Source organism: Gymnoscopelus braueri, assembly GCF_963280865.1.
Source record: "Gymnoscopelus braueri genome assembly, chromosome: 1".
In the NCBI taxonomy this organism is placed as follows: domain Eukaryota; kingdom Metazoa; phylum Chordata; class Actinopteri; order Myctophiformes; family Myctophidae; genus Gymnoscopelus; species Gymnoscopelus braueri.
Window position 1 is genome coordinate 20,289,768 of NC_137603.1, and position 17,876 is coordinate 20,307,643.

General features: G+C 42.9%; 1 protein-coding gene across 10 annotated transcripts in view; it reads right to left on the reverse strand.

Moving 5' to 3' along the window:
* The window catches only part of large2 (LARGE xylosyl- and glucuronyltransferase 2), a 56,875-nt gene extending 39,340 nt beyond the window's left edge, over nt 1-17,535 (reverse strand). For 9 of the 10 annotated variants that reach the window (XM_080438231.1, XM_080438238.1, XM_080438237.1 and 6 more), the window contains exon 1: nt 16,890-17,535. The gene's annotated coding sequence lies outside the window, so the exon portion shown is untranslated. The remainder of the gene's footprint in view (nt 1-16,889) is intronic. The other variant, XM_080438233.1, reaches the window with a different exon arrangement.
* Between the last annotated feature and the right edge of the window lie 341 nt (nt 17,536-17,876).

The window sequence follows — 17,876 nt, forward strand, 5'->3', positions numbered from 1 at the left end:
ACAGACAGACAGACAGACAGACAGACAGACAGACAGACAGACAGACAGACAGACAGACAGACAGACAGACAGACAGACAGACAGACAGACAGACAGACAGACAGACAGACAGACAGACAGACAGACAGACAGACAGACAGACAGACAGACAGACAGACAGACAGACACAGACAGACACAGACAGACACAGACAGACAGATTACAATAGTTTCCCACTTGCTTCGCACAGCTCAATTCACAAAAGGTACGAATTCAGAAAGGATCATAAGGATATATGAAGAAATACTACATACATGATACGGAAAAGTAACAAAAAACATATGATGTGAAAGATGATCAATTATAACACAAAATGGGGCATACAGGTACACAAACCTAACCTGGAGAGTTTGTGACCACAGCTGTGTGGGCAATTAAACAATTCAACCCTCGCATCCCTGTTCTGGGGGAACATTTGCTGAACGCAATGTCATGCGTTGTGAGCTTATAGATCACATAGCCTTGTTGAAAAAAATATGCATTTGGGCCACTGCCAACATTTCGACTTGTGTCTCCGTTAAGGTGCATAATTGTCATTATTTATTTAACTCTGAGAGTTAACTCTCGTTCCAGTTGACTTTATAAAAAAGGCTGCATCGTGACAGTAACACCCTCCATCACCGCTCTGAGAGCCCAGAGGCAGACAGAGCCAGATGGGATGAGCGCAGGGAAGGAGGCTTAAAAATTAAAAAATAAATCAAGAGGAAAAACCGTATAAATAAAATAGCCTGGTCTTTTATTTGCTTCCTCTCTCTGTGGCTCTCTTGTTGCACCCTGTCCAGATGGCTGTTGTTTATTTTATTTTAGATTTTTAAAAGAATATATCACATGATAGGCGATAGGAGAACAAAGTGACACGGTGTGTGAGCTGCAGCTCCTGATCCAAACTGCCTGGAAAATTATGCCCTTGAGCCTGATGCAGAGAGCATGACCAACCATAACCCCACAATATGACACGCACCTCACAACCTCCCCAACACAGCTGGCCGTGTGTGTTTGTGTTTGTGTATGCGTGTGTGTGTGTGTGTGTGTGTGTGTGTGTGTGTGTGTGTGTGTGTGTGTGTGTGTGTGTGTGTGTGTGTGTGTGTGTGTGTGTGTGTGTGTGTGTGTGTGTGTGTGTGTGTGTGTGTGTCTGTCTGTCTGTCTGTCCCCACATGCAGATGTAATATACAGCTCAATGGGTGGGGTGCCGGGTGGGGGGGGTTTAAATCACACACCACCTCCGGTTTTAATCCCATCCTGACGACCCCGGGAGGTCGCTGGGCTGTTTACTGCGGCTAATGGTCTGGGAGTGTTGCTGTTGTTTGTCGGCTAACAGGCCAGCCTCGTGGCACAGGGTGAGCACAGCCAGATTGGCTCCCAGTCAGACAGCAGCCATAAAGTACTCTCTCTCTCTCTACGACCTGAGGGGAGAGGAATGAGCCACACTCCACCCCAAACACAGATACCACCACGTCTGCCCTGCTGTGTGGTGGGCAATTCCTATGGTAATTGGGCCATGTGAGCCAAACTATGTGTGTTGGAAGCAAAAAGAGAGGGCTTTCTTAATTTTGTTTTATAGCTATACAGCATATTTGTGAAAAATACAAACAATTTGGTTAAAAAGTTCAAACCAGAACACTCCCATAGAGACTGCCTTGGGCTGGTAGCCCAAAGCTACAGACTAGTGGAAAGGTCGGGTGTGTGTGTGTGTGTGTGTGTGTGTGTGTGTGTGTGTGTGTGTGTGTGTGTGTGTGTGTGTGTGTGTGTGTGTGTGTGTGTGCTGGCTCTGGCACCTGAATTTCCCCCACGGGTCGGCAGTGGCTCAGGGGTAGAGTGAACTGGAAACCGCAAGGTTCCCAGTTCGATCCCGGACTGGGGGGCTCCCCCAGAGTTAGTGTCGAAGTGTCCTTGAGCAAGACACTGAACCCCTAATTGCTCCAGATGAGCAGGTTGGTGCCTTGCATGGTTTCCTCCGCCATCGGTGTGTGAATGTGTGTGAATGGGTGAATAGTTATGTACAATCTATGTAAAGCGCTTTGGATAAAAGTGCTATATAAATGCACCATTTACCATGAATAAAGGTATCTATCTATCTATCACAGATAATTGAATTAAGAGAGGAGAAGAGAAGAGAAGAGAAGAGAAGAGAAGAGAAGAGAAGAGAAGAGAAGAGAAGAGAAGAGATAATGAGCTTCATTAGGTCTTTAGAACTGCTGCCTTGCTAAAAGGCTCCGTGTAGGATCAGCTGACCCAGACCGTTCAGAGTGGATCTGTTGTGTTTCAGTGTCATTTATCTTCCTCTCTAAAGGCTCTGAGCTAGCTTCCCAGAATAGCTGCGCTGCTGCCGTTTGCTCCAAAGTAACCTGAATGAAAGGAACGTAAGGTGACTGTACTAAATGATGCTTCAGCTCTGTGTGGGGTCTGTGCGTGTAATGTGTGTACACAGTAAAATCCTACGGCATCCCTGTGTTTCCTATTCCGGTTCCAAAGCCCCCCGCGCCCCCCTCTCATTCGTGGTCTCCCGACCACTCGCCCAGGCCACAACGCCTCTCATTGGATAGTGCCGTCATCTCAAAACAAGGCGCTTCCACAGCCAAAACACACACACACACACACACACACACACACCAACCAACAGAAGGAAAGAAGGAAACATGAAGGAGGATTCATACGACAGAAACACAAGCGAAGAGAAGAGAAAATAGATATTGATCAACAAATAGATATCGTTACCAGGCACTGATTAAGACGAAGAAGAAGAACAGGTGACATCCGCGACACAATTTGTTTTGAAATAAATGAATGCCCTTTCGTCAAATAAGATTGTCGCACACAAGTAGAGATCTACAAGCAACTTTCACTATTTTGTGTTTTGGACATACGCAGTTTCCACCCGTTATTTTGTCTCATTTCAAAGACACCCAATTTCATATCCAAATAATTCTTTCTTTTTTGTTGCCAAGGCCTACTTAAACTTCTGAAAGGCAAACAAAACAGTGCGCAAAGCAAACATTCACGACAGCGAGTTGTCAAGCGAACGTGCACGACAAAAAACTGGGACGCATTGATTTAACTGTGAGGGTGTTCAAATGGAACCAAATGGACCCTGACTTGTACACTCTTGGAGTTGCAAATGGTGTGGCGTGCGTGTGTGCGTGTGTGTGTATTGTGAGAATTAGGCTTTGGTGATAATAATAATAATGATAAAATATCGGCCTAGTGTAAATACAATACACTGAGAGGTCCGGCGGATGAGTTGTCCTTCACAGAAAACCACATTAAAGTGATGTGATGTCAAAGAGGCATCACCTTTCATGTTTTCTAGTGTGGGTGCTGACCTCTACCTCCATCGTTCAACAACAAAATCTGCCTTCTTTCTCTCTCTTTGTCTTGTTGCAGAATAAGTGTCGAGGTTGTTTACCCTGCATGGCCTCAGACAAACTTTGGAACAATGTCACACGGCGGTGCCATCATTCACACACACCAACACTCTGTAGGACGTGAACTGTGACACACACCCACACACACTTAAACGTGTACACAGCTTGGGTACACACACCGCCAACAAACTGTAACACTACCTTGAGACGCTAGCTTTGATATTAATCAAAAGATTAACCGTGAAATGTCCCGCTATCTATCTCCTATCCCAGCTCTTAAAGGATAATCCATAATAATACGAAAGTTGCTGAGCAAAACTATTAGGAGAAAGAAAGAATGGCTTGTCTCACCATTTTATACATACTGTACCTTCAGTGATCAAACAAGGAAAATCTACGATTGAACTGCAGATGTTCCAACAAACATTAGTAGTCCATATTGCGCTGCATCTGAAAAAACGCGAATATTCATTTGACAGCTAATCATTTATGAAGCAACTCAAGCAAGTTTAGGCCACCTATAAAGGAGCAAAGTGGGCACACTAAAAAGTATGAAGCAACATTTAAGCAAATGATACTGAGTGCTGAGTGTATTGAAAATCAAAGACTAACTGACACATTATATAACAGTAAAAGATAGGGACATTTTCCTTGTTATGTTCTTTACTCTGAACTAGGGGATATTATTAGCACTACCTTATTGCTGAAGCACGCACGCACACACACACACACACACACACACACTTTGAATACATAGTGGAGTTGGCATTCCTGTAGCTCCTGATGCGGTAAAACTCTATAGGCAACAGCGATAAGGCTTTGGGAATACTTTTTATGTTAGACACTGGAGATTTAATAGTAATTTATAGCAGTTATAGCTGTACTCAGCTATTTTGTTTTTGCATATTTCACACTGTGTTTGACTTGATGAAGACGAGGAACGTGAGATTCTGCAAATGAGTGACGAAGAACACAAACAAAATGTTGCAACGTGCAACCAAGCATTATAGTAGAGACAAACTCACACATAAACACCCACAGAAACACACAAAAACCAATTTGTGTGCTGTCCACACCCAGTGTGCTTGGGGCAGTGAATTCAGAAACGTCGGCAAAATGGAACCTGCATTATTTATGAATGAGATTAATAGTCCATGTGTGTGTGTGTGTGTGTGTGTGTGTGTGTGTGTGTGTGTGTGTGTGTGTGTGTGTGTGTGTGTGTGTGTGTGTGTGTGTGTGTGTGTGTGTGTGTGTGTGTGTGTCTCTTTCTCCATCGGTGGGCGGATGTTTGCACACGTTTTTCTGCTTTTACACAAAACTATAAAATGCTATCTTGCTTTTGATCTGTCAACCAACTCTCTCATGGAATCTTCCTATTCTCTTTATCCTTTTTGCCTGTAAAGCCAAACGAGAGACCATGCACGTGGGAGTAAGCCCAGCACACATAGCAGCAGGCTTAGCTGTTTTGGCTAAGGTTAGAGTTTTAACTTTAATTCATTTATCAATATAATATATGACAAACGGTATTTTAACCCATTCAATCCCGAAATGCATCTCTGTCATTTTCGATTTCTTTGGCTATTCAAAAATAGGAGATATACAAGCTCATAGCGCGGCACTCGCTTGTAGATCTGCATCGTGATAATTTGTGCAAATCTTTGAATATACATATCTTTTAAAGCAAACATTTGTAACTCAAATCTTATTGCTTCTGGGGATTCTACAAATGTCTTCTAAATCTTCTTGAGAAAAAAAACGTATGTTGCTATATCAGTGGTGCTCAAACTTTTTTCATGTCAAGGGCCCCCAAAATTATTTGTATTTGGCCACAGACCCCCATCTCAAAATATTTTGTTCCAGGGACGCCCCACCAAAAGCAAAGATTTGAGTTTAAAATGTTCTCTTTAAATATATAATATATATATATATATATATATATATATATATATATATATATATATATATATATATATATATATATATATATATATATATATATATATATATATATATATATATATTATTCAAAGATTTGCACACGACTTTTAAAAAAATAGCTGATCTACAAGCTCATAGGCACTCGGTGCCGTGCTATGAGCTTGTATATCTGCTATTTTTGAAGCCCAAAGAAATAATAAAATGGAAGAAAGGGCTCAGAGGACAGCATAGCTCAGGTCATAACCCAGACTCAAACCCATGTCATGCTTGTGACCTGGTCCGTGTTCCTTGGGCATCAGAGCGTCTTACTGCTGCCTACTGAGCGGAATGGAATTTTATCCAGTTCATTTATTTTCTTTTTGGCCTCCCTAATCATTTATTGATTCTGGTTGGAACTCAAAATTGACTGAATGAGGGCAACAAAAACAACTGTTTTGAACTGGAGTGGACCTTTCTCACCGCTCTCCCCTGTAGCTGTGTGAAGTGTGTCTATATGCATACGTACGTGCTCTGCACAAAGTACTTGGCCCAAGCTGTATGAGGCAGCACTGGACAATCAATCGGTTCAAATCCCTGGATGAACTGGGTTCATTTGGCTGTGGAGAATGGATGAGAAATGCTGTCCCTTCCTTTAAATCAGTACGTGTCATTGTCTATTCACAGCTTCAGCCATACATCAAATCATACGTAATAAACAACAAAACCATTTCCTTGGCTTTCTTTGTTAGACTTCTCATCAGATTACATTTTCTCCATAGTCATTAAAACGTTGCAGAACTTATACTAATAATTAGATTCAACATCATTGCTTTGTTAAGAACTCATGAACGTTTGAATTTCATTCGTAAAGATTTTTTTTCTCCAGTGACATTTTAGCTAAACTTTGAGTAAAACCGCACTTTCAAATGCATTTAAGCATAACGATAGCATAACTAATAACAATATAATAATAGGCTTTAAAGGAGCTACACCATGAATTAAAAAAAAATATTTGATATTTAATATCATATGGTGTATGTCCCTCAAACCTTTTTCAAAAGGTTTGAGCCTAAATCATCACTCAGATATACTCATCCCAAGTCAATTGTCTCTGGCTTATACAGCACTTTCAGCTGCAATACCAAAACGTCCTCTTGTGCAGGGGGGGGCTACTGAGCAATTCTGTCTGTTAATAAAAAAAAATATTTAAAAAGATTATTTAAAAAAAAAGAAAAATGGAAAAGTTCTGCATAAAAAGAAGCATCTAAGAAAAATACAAAATCGAAAAAAAAACACTTTGAACATTTTTGAACAATTCCACCAAGTGTTTGAGGTGCCTGTTTCACCCACTTCCGGGGGGCGGAGCCAAAATCCGAGCACGAAGTATTTGTTCGTAGACCCCCACTTAGGGGGGGTAGAAAAAGTTTCGGAGCGATTCGGGCACTTTTCATTTAACATTGGGTTTGCCATCATTAATGTTTATGACATCATAAACATTTCCATTCTGAGATCGCCTGTTCAGACACGCCCATTCTGGAAATCCATGAAATGAGAAGGAATGACTGAATTTAAAAAAAAAACATTTTTTTGGGTACAAGAGACACTGGGGACCCCAAAAAATACAAAAAAACAAGAAAAAAGTGATTTTCATGGTGTAGACCCTTTAAAAAATGTACTGTTTTGAATTCCTTATCTCAAGCAACCTTAACGTCTTTGCAAGTTGATACTGTGTACTGACATTAATGGAATCCAATGGCTTCCTCGAAAATCTAACAAACCATGGCATGCTTTGGAAAATGGTCAGCAATAATGTCAAGAATACTGTGTGTCGTAGTAGATTTGCTAAACATGTAAGACCATCGGTATGGTCCTTTAACAGCCAACCACTACGGAATGCAAGCTACACTCACTTCAGCAAGGCCCTAAAACCAGACCCAGACCAAACGTAACTGTATCAAAGAGAAACAGTGTTGTTAGTATTGAGGTGACTTACCCCTGGATAAAGGTTATTTTTGTTGTTTTTCAAGGGCAGGTCTTTTAAAATTCACATAAGTGCTTGATGTGGCTCATGATCATGTAGACACCCAAATGTAAGAAGCCTCTCTACTTGCTGTGAAACTAATGAGGCAACTATTGCGGTCTTAAGGGCAGCCGATCGTCTGATCGTGACAGTGAGGCCGCCGCATTGAGAGAGAAAATTCGCAGAGAATAACTAATCATTTCACCACATTACACCCTGGATACCGGAACTCTCCTGTTCACGTAATCCTGTCATGACTCCCGTATCGTGATATATACTCACACATGTGCGTTTTGCAACGTGGGTAGAGGGAAGAGCATGGGGTGGACAGGTGCACTCACACACACACACACACACACACACACACACACTGAGTGAAGAACGCTAGTGTATGACTTGCATCCCACACAAAGGTACTAGAAAACATATAAATAGGAATGTGCGTGTGCAGAGGGAAGAGCGAGGGAGAGAGACAACAGAGAGGGAGCAGTGAGGGGAGGGAGATATCCCACAGTCGTGTTGGCAGGTAGTGTTAAAGAAGCAAAAAAATTACACTCACGAGTTAAAGTAACGCTCTCAACTTTTACTGTGCGTAGAGCTCGGTAGCGTGACCATAAAGAGCCACACCTCCTCTTGCACACACCACGGCTGCCGCAGCCAATGAACTTCCTGAATTATTCGACAGTCTCTCTCGTGCATCTCTCGTCTCGTCTCAGGGCTTTTTGTGTCATCCTTTTAGCGTTGCTTGCGTAATTGTACTTTCTGTACTGTTTGCAATCTGTTAATAAAGTATTCAATCAATCAATCTCTCTCTCTGACAGTATTCCCATCTTTTCCCTCTCCCCCTCAGCCCCGTCTCTTTCTCAGCATCCCCACCATCTCTTCTTCTCCAGTTCTGCTCATCGCTTTGTTCTTACTTCCCAGAGCCTAGAGAAGGATTCATACAGGAGGAGTCTAAAGGGCGATATGACTTTGATCGGCTATTTTCACAATTTGTAATCGAATTTAATCGATTACAACCAATCTATTCGATTCTCAATTCTCAATTATTCGGTTATAAGTCGGATATAGGCCCGGACTGCTGGCCTAGCGGTCCGGGCACCAAGGCTCTCATGTAGCCTGACAGTGCATCGCGGGTTTGAGTACCGTTCCCGACGATCTTTACTGCATGTCTCTCCCCATCTCTCTCTCTCCGTTTCCTGTCCGTCTCCACTAAAAACTAGTACGTTGGTTATATAAGTCAAGTTATTGGTTCTAAATATCAGTTTTGACATATTTTCGGTTAATTGCATTTGCACAGCCCTAATTCTAACTGTAGCCACGCTTCCTCCACTTAACTACGACAGATAGGTTTAGGATTAAGGTGGGACAGTGAGGGAGTGAATGAGAGAGCTGCGGCTGACAATGATTGTACTGAAATATGCACACTCATCTGCTATCTCCGTCTCACTCACGTAGTGACCTGAAGACAACAGGCTGAAAAGATTGCTCCACGCCATCTCTATATATCTCTGTCGGTAAGTATAATGATAATCTCCTCAAAAGTACACCAGTCACAGTTCATGCCGCTGCATGCATGATATTACAAAACAGACAGCAAAGTCCGACTCTGCAGACAGTCTGTACTCTGTACTACCGGGCATTTCCAAAGTGAAAATGGCTGAAAGTTGTATCGTAGTTGAAGATCTATGCATGGAAAAACATGTTCTTTTTTCACCAACACTGTAGTGAAGCACTTCTGTGTAGCCCTACATATCATTGAAGACGTATGTATAAGATTGCTCTTTCCATTTGGCTAAAGGAGAAGTAGACTGACTGACAGGAGTCCAGTCCAATCAATGCAGAGATGATGCCATCCAGATGTTTTTGTGTATGTGGAGCTTTGCCATTGAATACCGCATTGCGATTTGTGTGGTTGCATTCACGAAGTGCACTCACCCAGTAACTGAACTCTACTATACTACTGAATATTTGGTCAGTTAATTTTCTATGAAGGTGGCTCACACTAGACATGAAAACCCTTTGGAAATGGAGTTGAGCCGATTCTCACTACTTCATCTTTTATCCACCTTAAAAATAGAAACATCTGAAATCCATTGTCATTGTGTTGGTTGCAAGTGTCCGTCTGAGGCTTATCAGCATTTTTGTCTTCGACTGTCAATCAAGGGGTAGATAAACATGCCCTAAACAAACTCACACATCAATGCCCTCACTCCTGTGAATCCTGCGAAAACACACACATACCCCACACCACTCACGGTGGCAGATATTTCACTTAACTGCCATGCCGGACGCAACCTATAGGAACAGATATGTCAATCAAAGTACAATAACGGCGTAAGAGTACAAATGCTAGATTGCGTACAACAGACAAGCGGGAGGACATGGTGAACACAGACGGGTGGATTGAAAAGTCACCCTCCTCCCCAAAGCCATCAAGAGCAACATTGCCCCAGAGTCGATCCCAGGGGAATGCCTGTCACCGCAGACAAACAGAAACATTTCTTTGAGCGACACTTGAGCCGCCACGAAGACCTAATACATCTCCTACAAAAGCCGAGCCCACCTCAACACAATAACTCTCACAATAATGGGTGCTCTGGATATGCGATGGTAAGAAAGGAGGACAAAAGACCCTGGAGGGGAGGGGGGGGGACACCTCTAGTGGCCACCCTCCCCCCTGTCTCCTCCCATCCCCCCCCATCGATAACATCCACAGGACCCCCCCCCCCAACACCACCCTCCCACCCACCTCCAACCACCCTTTCCTAAATCTAAATATGAAAAGCAGGATGAGTCGCCACGTTTTACCCTGACCATTTAGACCCAAAGCTGGCCCCTGGCCTGAATTGACTGTCCATTATTCCTGTCCACTTGTCACGCTCATCCGAGCCAATTGAGAAAAGGTTTGGTGTCACACTTTGGTCTGTTCAGAGACCAACTGGGAATGAAAAAAGGGTTACATAATTATCTGACCTACCTACCCCCCAATTTCTATTCAGAATATTCAGCTTATTCTTTTACACAAAAGAAAAGGCAGACATAGTGGCTGAAAACCTTGATTTAACCCACTGCGCTGTAAGGGCTCAAATCGTTCCATACTGTGAAAATATAAGACAAAACAAATGCAACCCAGTTGTTCACCAAAGGCTCCAGGTTGGGCCTGGACAGTTGCTAACAGGCTAGGTAGTTCAGGGACACCTTCTATATCATACGACATGTTGCATGAACGTTAGCTTGCAGCTAATGCTTCACACATTAGCGGAGGCACAGACACAGTGTGCAGACACAGCCAACACACTATATGCTACTCCTGCCAAATGTCTCTGCCAAAGCAGGGAAGAGGACCAAAGAAGCATTTAAAAAATGTCAAGATATGGAAATATGGCCCTTGACTGCCAAAGTCCCGCCATTCCTCATAATGTACACTGGTCTTAAAATCAGGGCTCAACAGAGCATAAAACGACTCTGAATACAAGTGACTGATTAAATAATTGACAGTATAACTCTTGTCGGCAGACATTTTCACTGTGAGGTGTAAATCAAAGCGGTGTGTGTGTAAAAGCTCATTGTAAAAAGGGCTGATAGATCGCTGTAGTTTGACTTGCAATTGTTAAATGCTTATGCTCAGCAATGCATGAGGGCTAAATCTGGCAAACTCCTCTCAGCTTGGGTAAACAGCAAACAGAATCAACGTCTAATAACGTTTAAATCAATGAATCAGGTCTCAAGGAGGATTTATACTCAAGCCTCCAAATTGCAACTCAACAAACGCACAATCTATCCATCCAAATCCAAGGAAGTATGTGAAAACATTCACCAGCTACTCTTGAGTATCAACAAGACCTCATCATAAAATAAAATATCACAATATTGTTGACCAAATACGTATATATATTTATATATATTTTTATTTTCTTCAAAAATAGCTCATGACACTTTTTAAAGTATAAACTAAGGTTCAAGTGATTAAAACCAGGAGAAGACAACAAGCTAAACAAACTTTTACAAACGTTTGTTTAGCTGCGTCTGTTTGTAAACACTGCGTCCGCCATCTTTGATATCATTCAACAGTAACTCTAGTGGTGCTTGTCATCATATTATTGGTTGAAATTGGTCCGGACCAGCTGATGTACACACACATTATGTTTGTCTTTGAAAGGAAGTAATTAATGACTTAATTATTCAGACGCCACACACATTTTAATGTCATCCATGTCCCCATTGTGACCATAGATACCATGCTCTAAAAGTGTGAAAAACATGTTTTTTCATTTTAGCTGGTCTTTAAGCTAAACTAAGTAAACTAAATGTGTTTGTCACTGCTTGAGCAAAGGAAAAGCCCAGGACTCAAGTCTGACTGAGGACCCGTGATGCCTGCCCTCCCCATCCTCTCTCTCTCTCCACTTAGTGACTGGACTTAGTTTCCACTTACTACCCCTTTCCTCTCCTCACTTAACCCAGTTAGGGGTTAAGTGTCTTGCTCAGGTGCTCATGGGACACCTCGACACGTTGCAGGAGCTGGGAATCAAACCTGGGACCTTCCGTGTCCCAGGTGGCCTCTCTACCCATTCAGCTATGGCCGTCCCTAAAGTCTTGCTGCCAAGCTGTGTCAGGGATCTTATCCCTGCCATGACCCAGATGGAAAATATGAAACACATGTGACCTGCTGATATGCATTGCATAATGGTCCAGTGACCCTCCCCCCCGCTCCCCTTCACCATGCACCCACACAGCTAGCTTTGTTCTGCAAAACAAAGTCATGACCAGGTGGCAGGTGTATAACATGTTTATCACATGTGGCCATAATCCATTAAGACCTGGAACGCATCTGTGTCATTTTTTTATTTGAGCTAAAAAGCATTTTTTTAATACTTTGTCTATTCAAAAATAGCAGATATACAAGCTCATAGAGCGGCACTCGGTGCCAAAAATACATATAATTTTGGGGGTCCTGGACATGAAAAAATGTGAGCACCACTGATATAGAAACATACGTTTTTCAGAATACTGTTGGGATTTAGAAGACATTTGTAGAATCGGCTTCAGGTCTTAATGGGTTAAATGGGTAACGCATTGGATGTCAACTATTGCAGGCTCCTACATCTACACCTGTACATCTGTCTGTCTATGGGGTGTCAAGTAGCACTGTGGAAGAGTTGTTAAGAGGCATGGGCGGCCAGGAAGTTGAGAAGGAGAGAGCGTGCGGTCCACTCCATTCACCTCCCGAGTGCATATTGATTTATTCCTGTAAACTAAAGCATCCTGTTGCACAACACAGCAGAGAGAGAGAGAGAGAGAGAGAGAGTATTCTCTACTACACAGAGAACACGATCTCTCTCTCTCTCCAACAAAACATAACTAATATGTTGCCAATGGTTGACAACATTGGCCCCCTGCACCGGCAACTGAAGTTAAGAAAACACACGTTTGAGAGGGCGAGAGAAAAGGGAGGGGGGGGAGAGAGAGAGAGAGAGAGAGAGAGAGAGAGAGAGATCAACCGAGGATAGCATTTGCATGTGAAGTTAATCTTAACCTGTAGGACAACAGCCTCTGTAGTTCACTATATCAATGTAGTTATAACACTCCTCACACCAAACCTCTCCTGAACATTTTCCATTAGAGCGAGAGCCAAGACGGTGTGTGTTCGATAGTGTGAGTGTGTGTTGGTGCGGGTGGGAAATGGAAGGCTCACTAATGTCTCTTTCTGCATGGCCAAACGCGTTATTTATTAGTCATTGTGTGTGACCATTGAGCGTAAATATATTTGTAATCACCCACGGAGCCGTCACGTGGGGGTTAATGGAGAAGCCATTAGCCAAAAGGAAACCAGAAATGTGATTGGGGGGGGGGGGGGGGGGGTTCACATATTGGGGTCCCATCCACGATTTTCCTCCTCAAGATCGGCCAGTAGAATTGCAATTATCAGGGGAGAGGAGTTATAAATAATCCAGGTCCAGGCACTCAGGGTGGATTTTGTAGGTAAAAGGCCTTTATTAAGTTTGGGCTACAGACTAAAAATGCCTTGAGTGCCTGGACCTGGATTGTTTCTGCCTTTTTTTGACATTGGATGCTGGCAAAGGTATGGAATGTTTGGAGAGGTTGGGCAGAGGGAGAGACAGTGATGGCAGAGGATAGCAAAGTGGGTAAACTAGGGAATAATGGATGGCTCACAGCGGGTGGCAGGAGAAAAGACAAAGCTCTGGGGGGAGTCACACACGGGTGTAACTTAAATGTTTTACGTCACTAATTTGGCTTACAATGAAGAGGGCAATCATCGACCAGGAAGAAGCCAACAAATTAGACAGGACAGAATGAAAGGAAAGAATGTGATCGGATGTTAAAGAAAAGGAGGAGAGATTACACTGTCAAATCCAGAGTGTTCAATTATCTCTGAGAGCATTCAATGGACCATTAACATTTGTACACTTCTGGAGTTACAAATATAAATTAACACTGAGGATTGTACTAACAGTATGCTGACACAGTCTCATCTTTCTACCAATAGTTATTTAGGAGGGCATTCATTTTCTGAGGCTGATTAGTAATTATAGTATAATAAGTCTAATTGAGTTAATGATAGTCTATGTCATACTACAACTACTATTAACAATAGTGCTACCAAAACATCTACTGTAACCTTACAGTACTAATATCACTGCTACTCCATCTATTTGTCTTACTACCACCACCACCACCACTACTCACTACTAATGATAATACTACTCTCATACTTTTTAAGTAAAGCGCTAAAAGGATGTTTGTTTAACAGTATAGCATGGCCACTGTCTTCCGCAGTGTGTGCCCCCCCCCCCCCCCCCCCCCCACAGTCTCTCCCACACCCATGTGACACAATTAAAAACCACACCATTATAGGGATGACTGTAATCTCTATTGACATGCATGGCGGCTGAGAGAGGATACATTAATTTAAACAATGAAAATCACACTATAATCACTGAATCCATTTACATTCATGTATAACCCCATTCACACTTGCTTAAATGCAGATTTTTTTTTGCATGCCGACATTTAATGGCGATTTTGGTGTCAGCAATATGACGTCATGCTAGGTAGTCAAATTGCACTGCACCGGTACCATCATCACGACGGGGCTTACACACATTAGCTCTATGAACACAGTTCTATCAACAAAATGCTATATAAAAACAATGTTGACATGAATGGACTGTTTAATATGGGGTGACTGTGAACAACTCTTCCCGGGCTGCTCTTCCCTGCGTACGCCGGCAATTTATGTTAATTCTTTGCCTGCAATATAAATATATTGTAGTGTAAAAACAGCTTACATTTCAAGCCCTCGCCGATGTGTATACTGTATATCATTGACTCTTTATAATGTTTATGCATCTGTGTTTTAACCACTTGCTTACCCCCAGGGCTCTGTACTTGTTTCTCTCTTTTTGCCAAAAATAGACTAACTACAAGCTCAAAACATTGCGCAAGTTCAACACTAGGATTCATGTGGTTAAGAAGAAGTTTGGGGAAGCCCTCTCTCGACTCCTATACATACATCACACACACACACACCTCATTGCACAAACACATTAAACATGTGCTGATAGCGGAAGGAAGCCATGCTCCAAAGGTTCCCTGGCGCTTACTCCACCAAAGCCCTGTATAACAACAAGAGGTGGCGAGGTGATGCCAGAAGTCAGCTGTGAAATAGACTGTGGCAGCACTGCCAGCAGCCAGTGTTAAACATTCACAAACCCCTGGACTGAAGACAAGAAACCACACTCCAGGAAAAGTCATAATAAATTCCAATAGTACACTTCAGGGATTTTGGCACCCAAAATTAATAACACTCAGTTACTAATATTAGATTTGATAAAGCCTAGATATGGTGTGAATATGGTACAATTACACAGTAAAATCTCAACTTCAACTTAAATCCCATAGTTCTGATGTGAGGAGATCACATAATGTGGGGGAAAATACCCTATGTCTTCTTCTGTGTAATGCTGTGGAAGGGTACACACCCATTACATCAAAACATGTAATTTCGCCTCATCAGGCTTATATCCCGTTGTGTCATGTCATGTAGCGTCATCAGGCTTGAACAGGATATTTCTTTACCACGTGAATGGGGCAGTTTTTCCCACACTATATATATGATCTCCTCACCAGAACAAAGGGATTTGTGTTCAAAATCGGTGGCTTTCTTTTAACTCGTGAGAGTGTACAAAGTGGAACCATAGTTATAAATTTATAATTAACACTGAGGAGTCAGGGAAAGGGTATTCTTTCATGCTGGGTGATGAATATATACATATAACAATATAGCAATCTAAGTACACGATAAGTACTGTATAATAAATAATAAATATATGTAGGTTTTGTTTGGCTCCATTGCTCAAGTCTCTCTGTATTTCCCCATATAAAACACCCACAGAGAGAGACAGATCGTGTAAATGAAAACATATACCAACTGGCAGACTAATCTACCTGTTCCCTTTACAGAAAGAGGAGGCCCAGTCTGGGAAGAGAAGGGAAGCAGCTTGAGAGTGTCCAAAGTGTTCAATATCTAACAACTGTCACTATGGACACCACAGACTGACAAATAACGTGTGTGTTGTGTATACTGTACATTAACTATAAGTGTGCATGGCCAAACGATGAAGTTGTAGAGAATAGAGTGGTGTGTGTGTGTGTGTGTGTGTGTGTGTGTGTGTGTGTGTGTGTGTGACTAGGTTGATGGGGGATTTTGTGTGGCTCAGCAGCCAAGAATGTGTTTCAGTTAACTTTAGATCACACAAATCAAATGGACACGCACCTACCTACTTATGCACACACACACACACACACACACACACACGCACGCGCGCGCGCGTGCACAACACACACAGTTATATTCAGAGACAGATACGCAACCATGCAGCCTGACTCACACGTAGCCGCAAGCAACTCTCAGATCCTATTTTTAATATCTGGAATCTAGAGTTGCAATACCAACCCTTGACGGCTCATACATCCAAACAGAACAGTCCTATCTGATTGTATTAAACGACATTAAACTCACCAACGAGCGCTTCCAAACTCCAACACTATTCTTAGAACAAATAATCACCTGCACGGAATTTCTTGACAGAAAGTAGCTCATAACATGTCTATGGTGGATTTATATGAAACAAAAACGCTGCAGATAGAAAGAGAAGGATGATTCAGGCTTTCCGTACAGCTGCAATGCTGGTGAGTTTAATGTCGTTTAATACAATCAGATAGGACTTTTCCGTTTGGATGTCTGTCAAGGGTTGGTATTGCAACTCTAGATTCCAGATATTAAAAATAGGATCTGAGAGTTGCTTGCGGCTACGTAGCACCACCAGTCTCTCTCTCACACACACACACACACACACACACACACACACACACAATCTTGTTACCAGGTAAATCGGAAGCGGAGGTCATGTGAGTTTAACATTGTTAACCTTTGAACTATATGAAGGCTTTATCCATCCTGTCAAAACAGACTCAGAGCATAAAGTAGCCACAACTTATCACGGCAGAGAAAAGCCAGTCTCTCTCACCTGCTGTAGAAGCCGTCAGTCCCCGCGGACCCCTGAATCTCTCAATATAATATCCAAATCTCAGGGATTCTCAAAAGCCAGCCAAAATCCACACCGATAGTATGCCGCTAAAGTCTGACTGTCTCGTCCAGAAGACGACGTGTAAACGATGGGGTTAAAACTCAGGTGCCGCTCCAAGGAAGTGGAACCACACACACACACACACACACACCTCACGGTAAAGTGCGCTGAGCGGAGCTCTCTATATCCCTGTGTTGTAGAAAGGTTCAGAAAGGTATTTGCACACGTATACGTTCATAAAGACCCACCACTTGCACAGGATAAAGGTAAAACAAGCCAGGCAGAAAGTGGGAGACAGACAGGCACGGCGATAGCTTCCAGAGTTCCAGAGGGAAGAAGAAGGAGGGACGGAGTCAATCGCTGCCCGAGATCAAGTACCTTTGCCCCGGGTAGAAAAAAGACCCAGCCTTCCTTCCTGCGTGTGTCCCGGAGAAAGGTTTACTTTACTTGGACGTCCTGTTCAACCAGCTACATTCAGATAACTTTTGTGTCCTCTCCGTGGGTCACTAATGTCTTTTAAACCTATGTGATGATGACCAACCAACCACCACCTCATACATATAGGTAGCGGTATAGCTGCAGGTTTTTCCCACAGCAAACAAGTCTGTCTGTAACGGTGGGGCTCCTGCAGGGAAATGAGACTAGCTACACCCCTCCCCCACACAGCCAAGCCCAGCCCCTCCACACACGCTCTCAGCCAATAGCAGAGCTTTCTCATTCTCTGCCGTGCCCTCCCCCTCCCCCACCCACTACACCCGCGCGCACACACGCACACGCGCGCACACACACACGCACACTCTCTGTCTCGCTCTCTCTCTCTCCTCTGACCCCCTCTATCTACCCGAGACAGTTTGGCGACAGAGACAAAGGCACAGGTTCACACTGAGGGGTAATGACAACCACACTCTCACTAATGCAAACAGACAT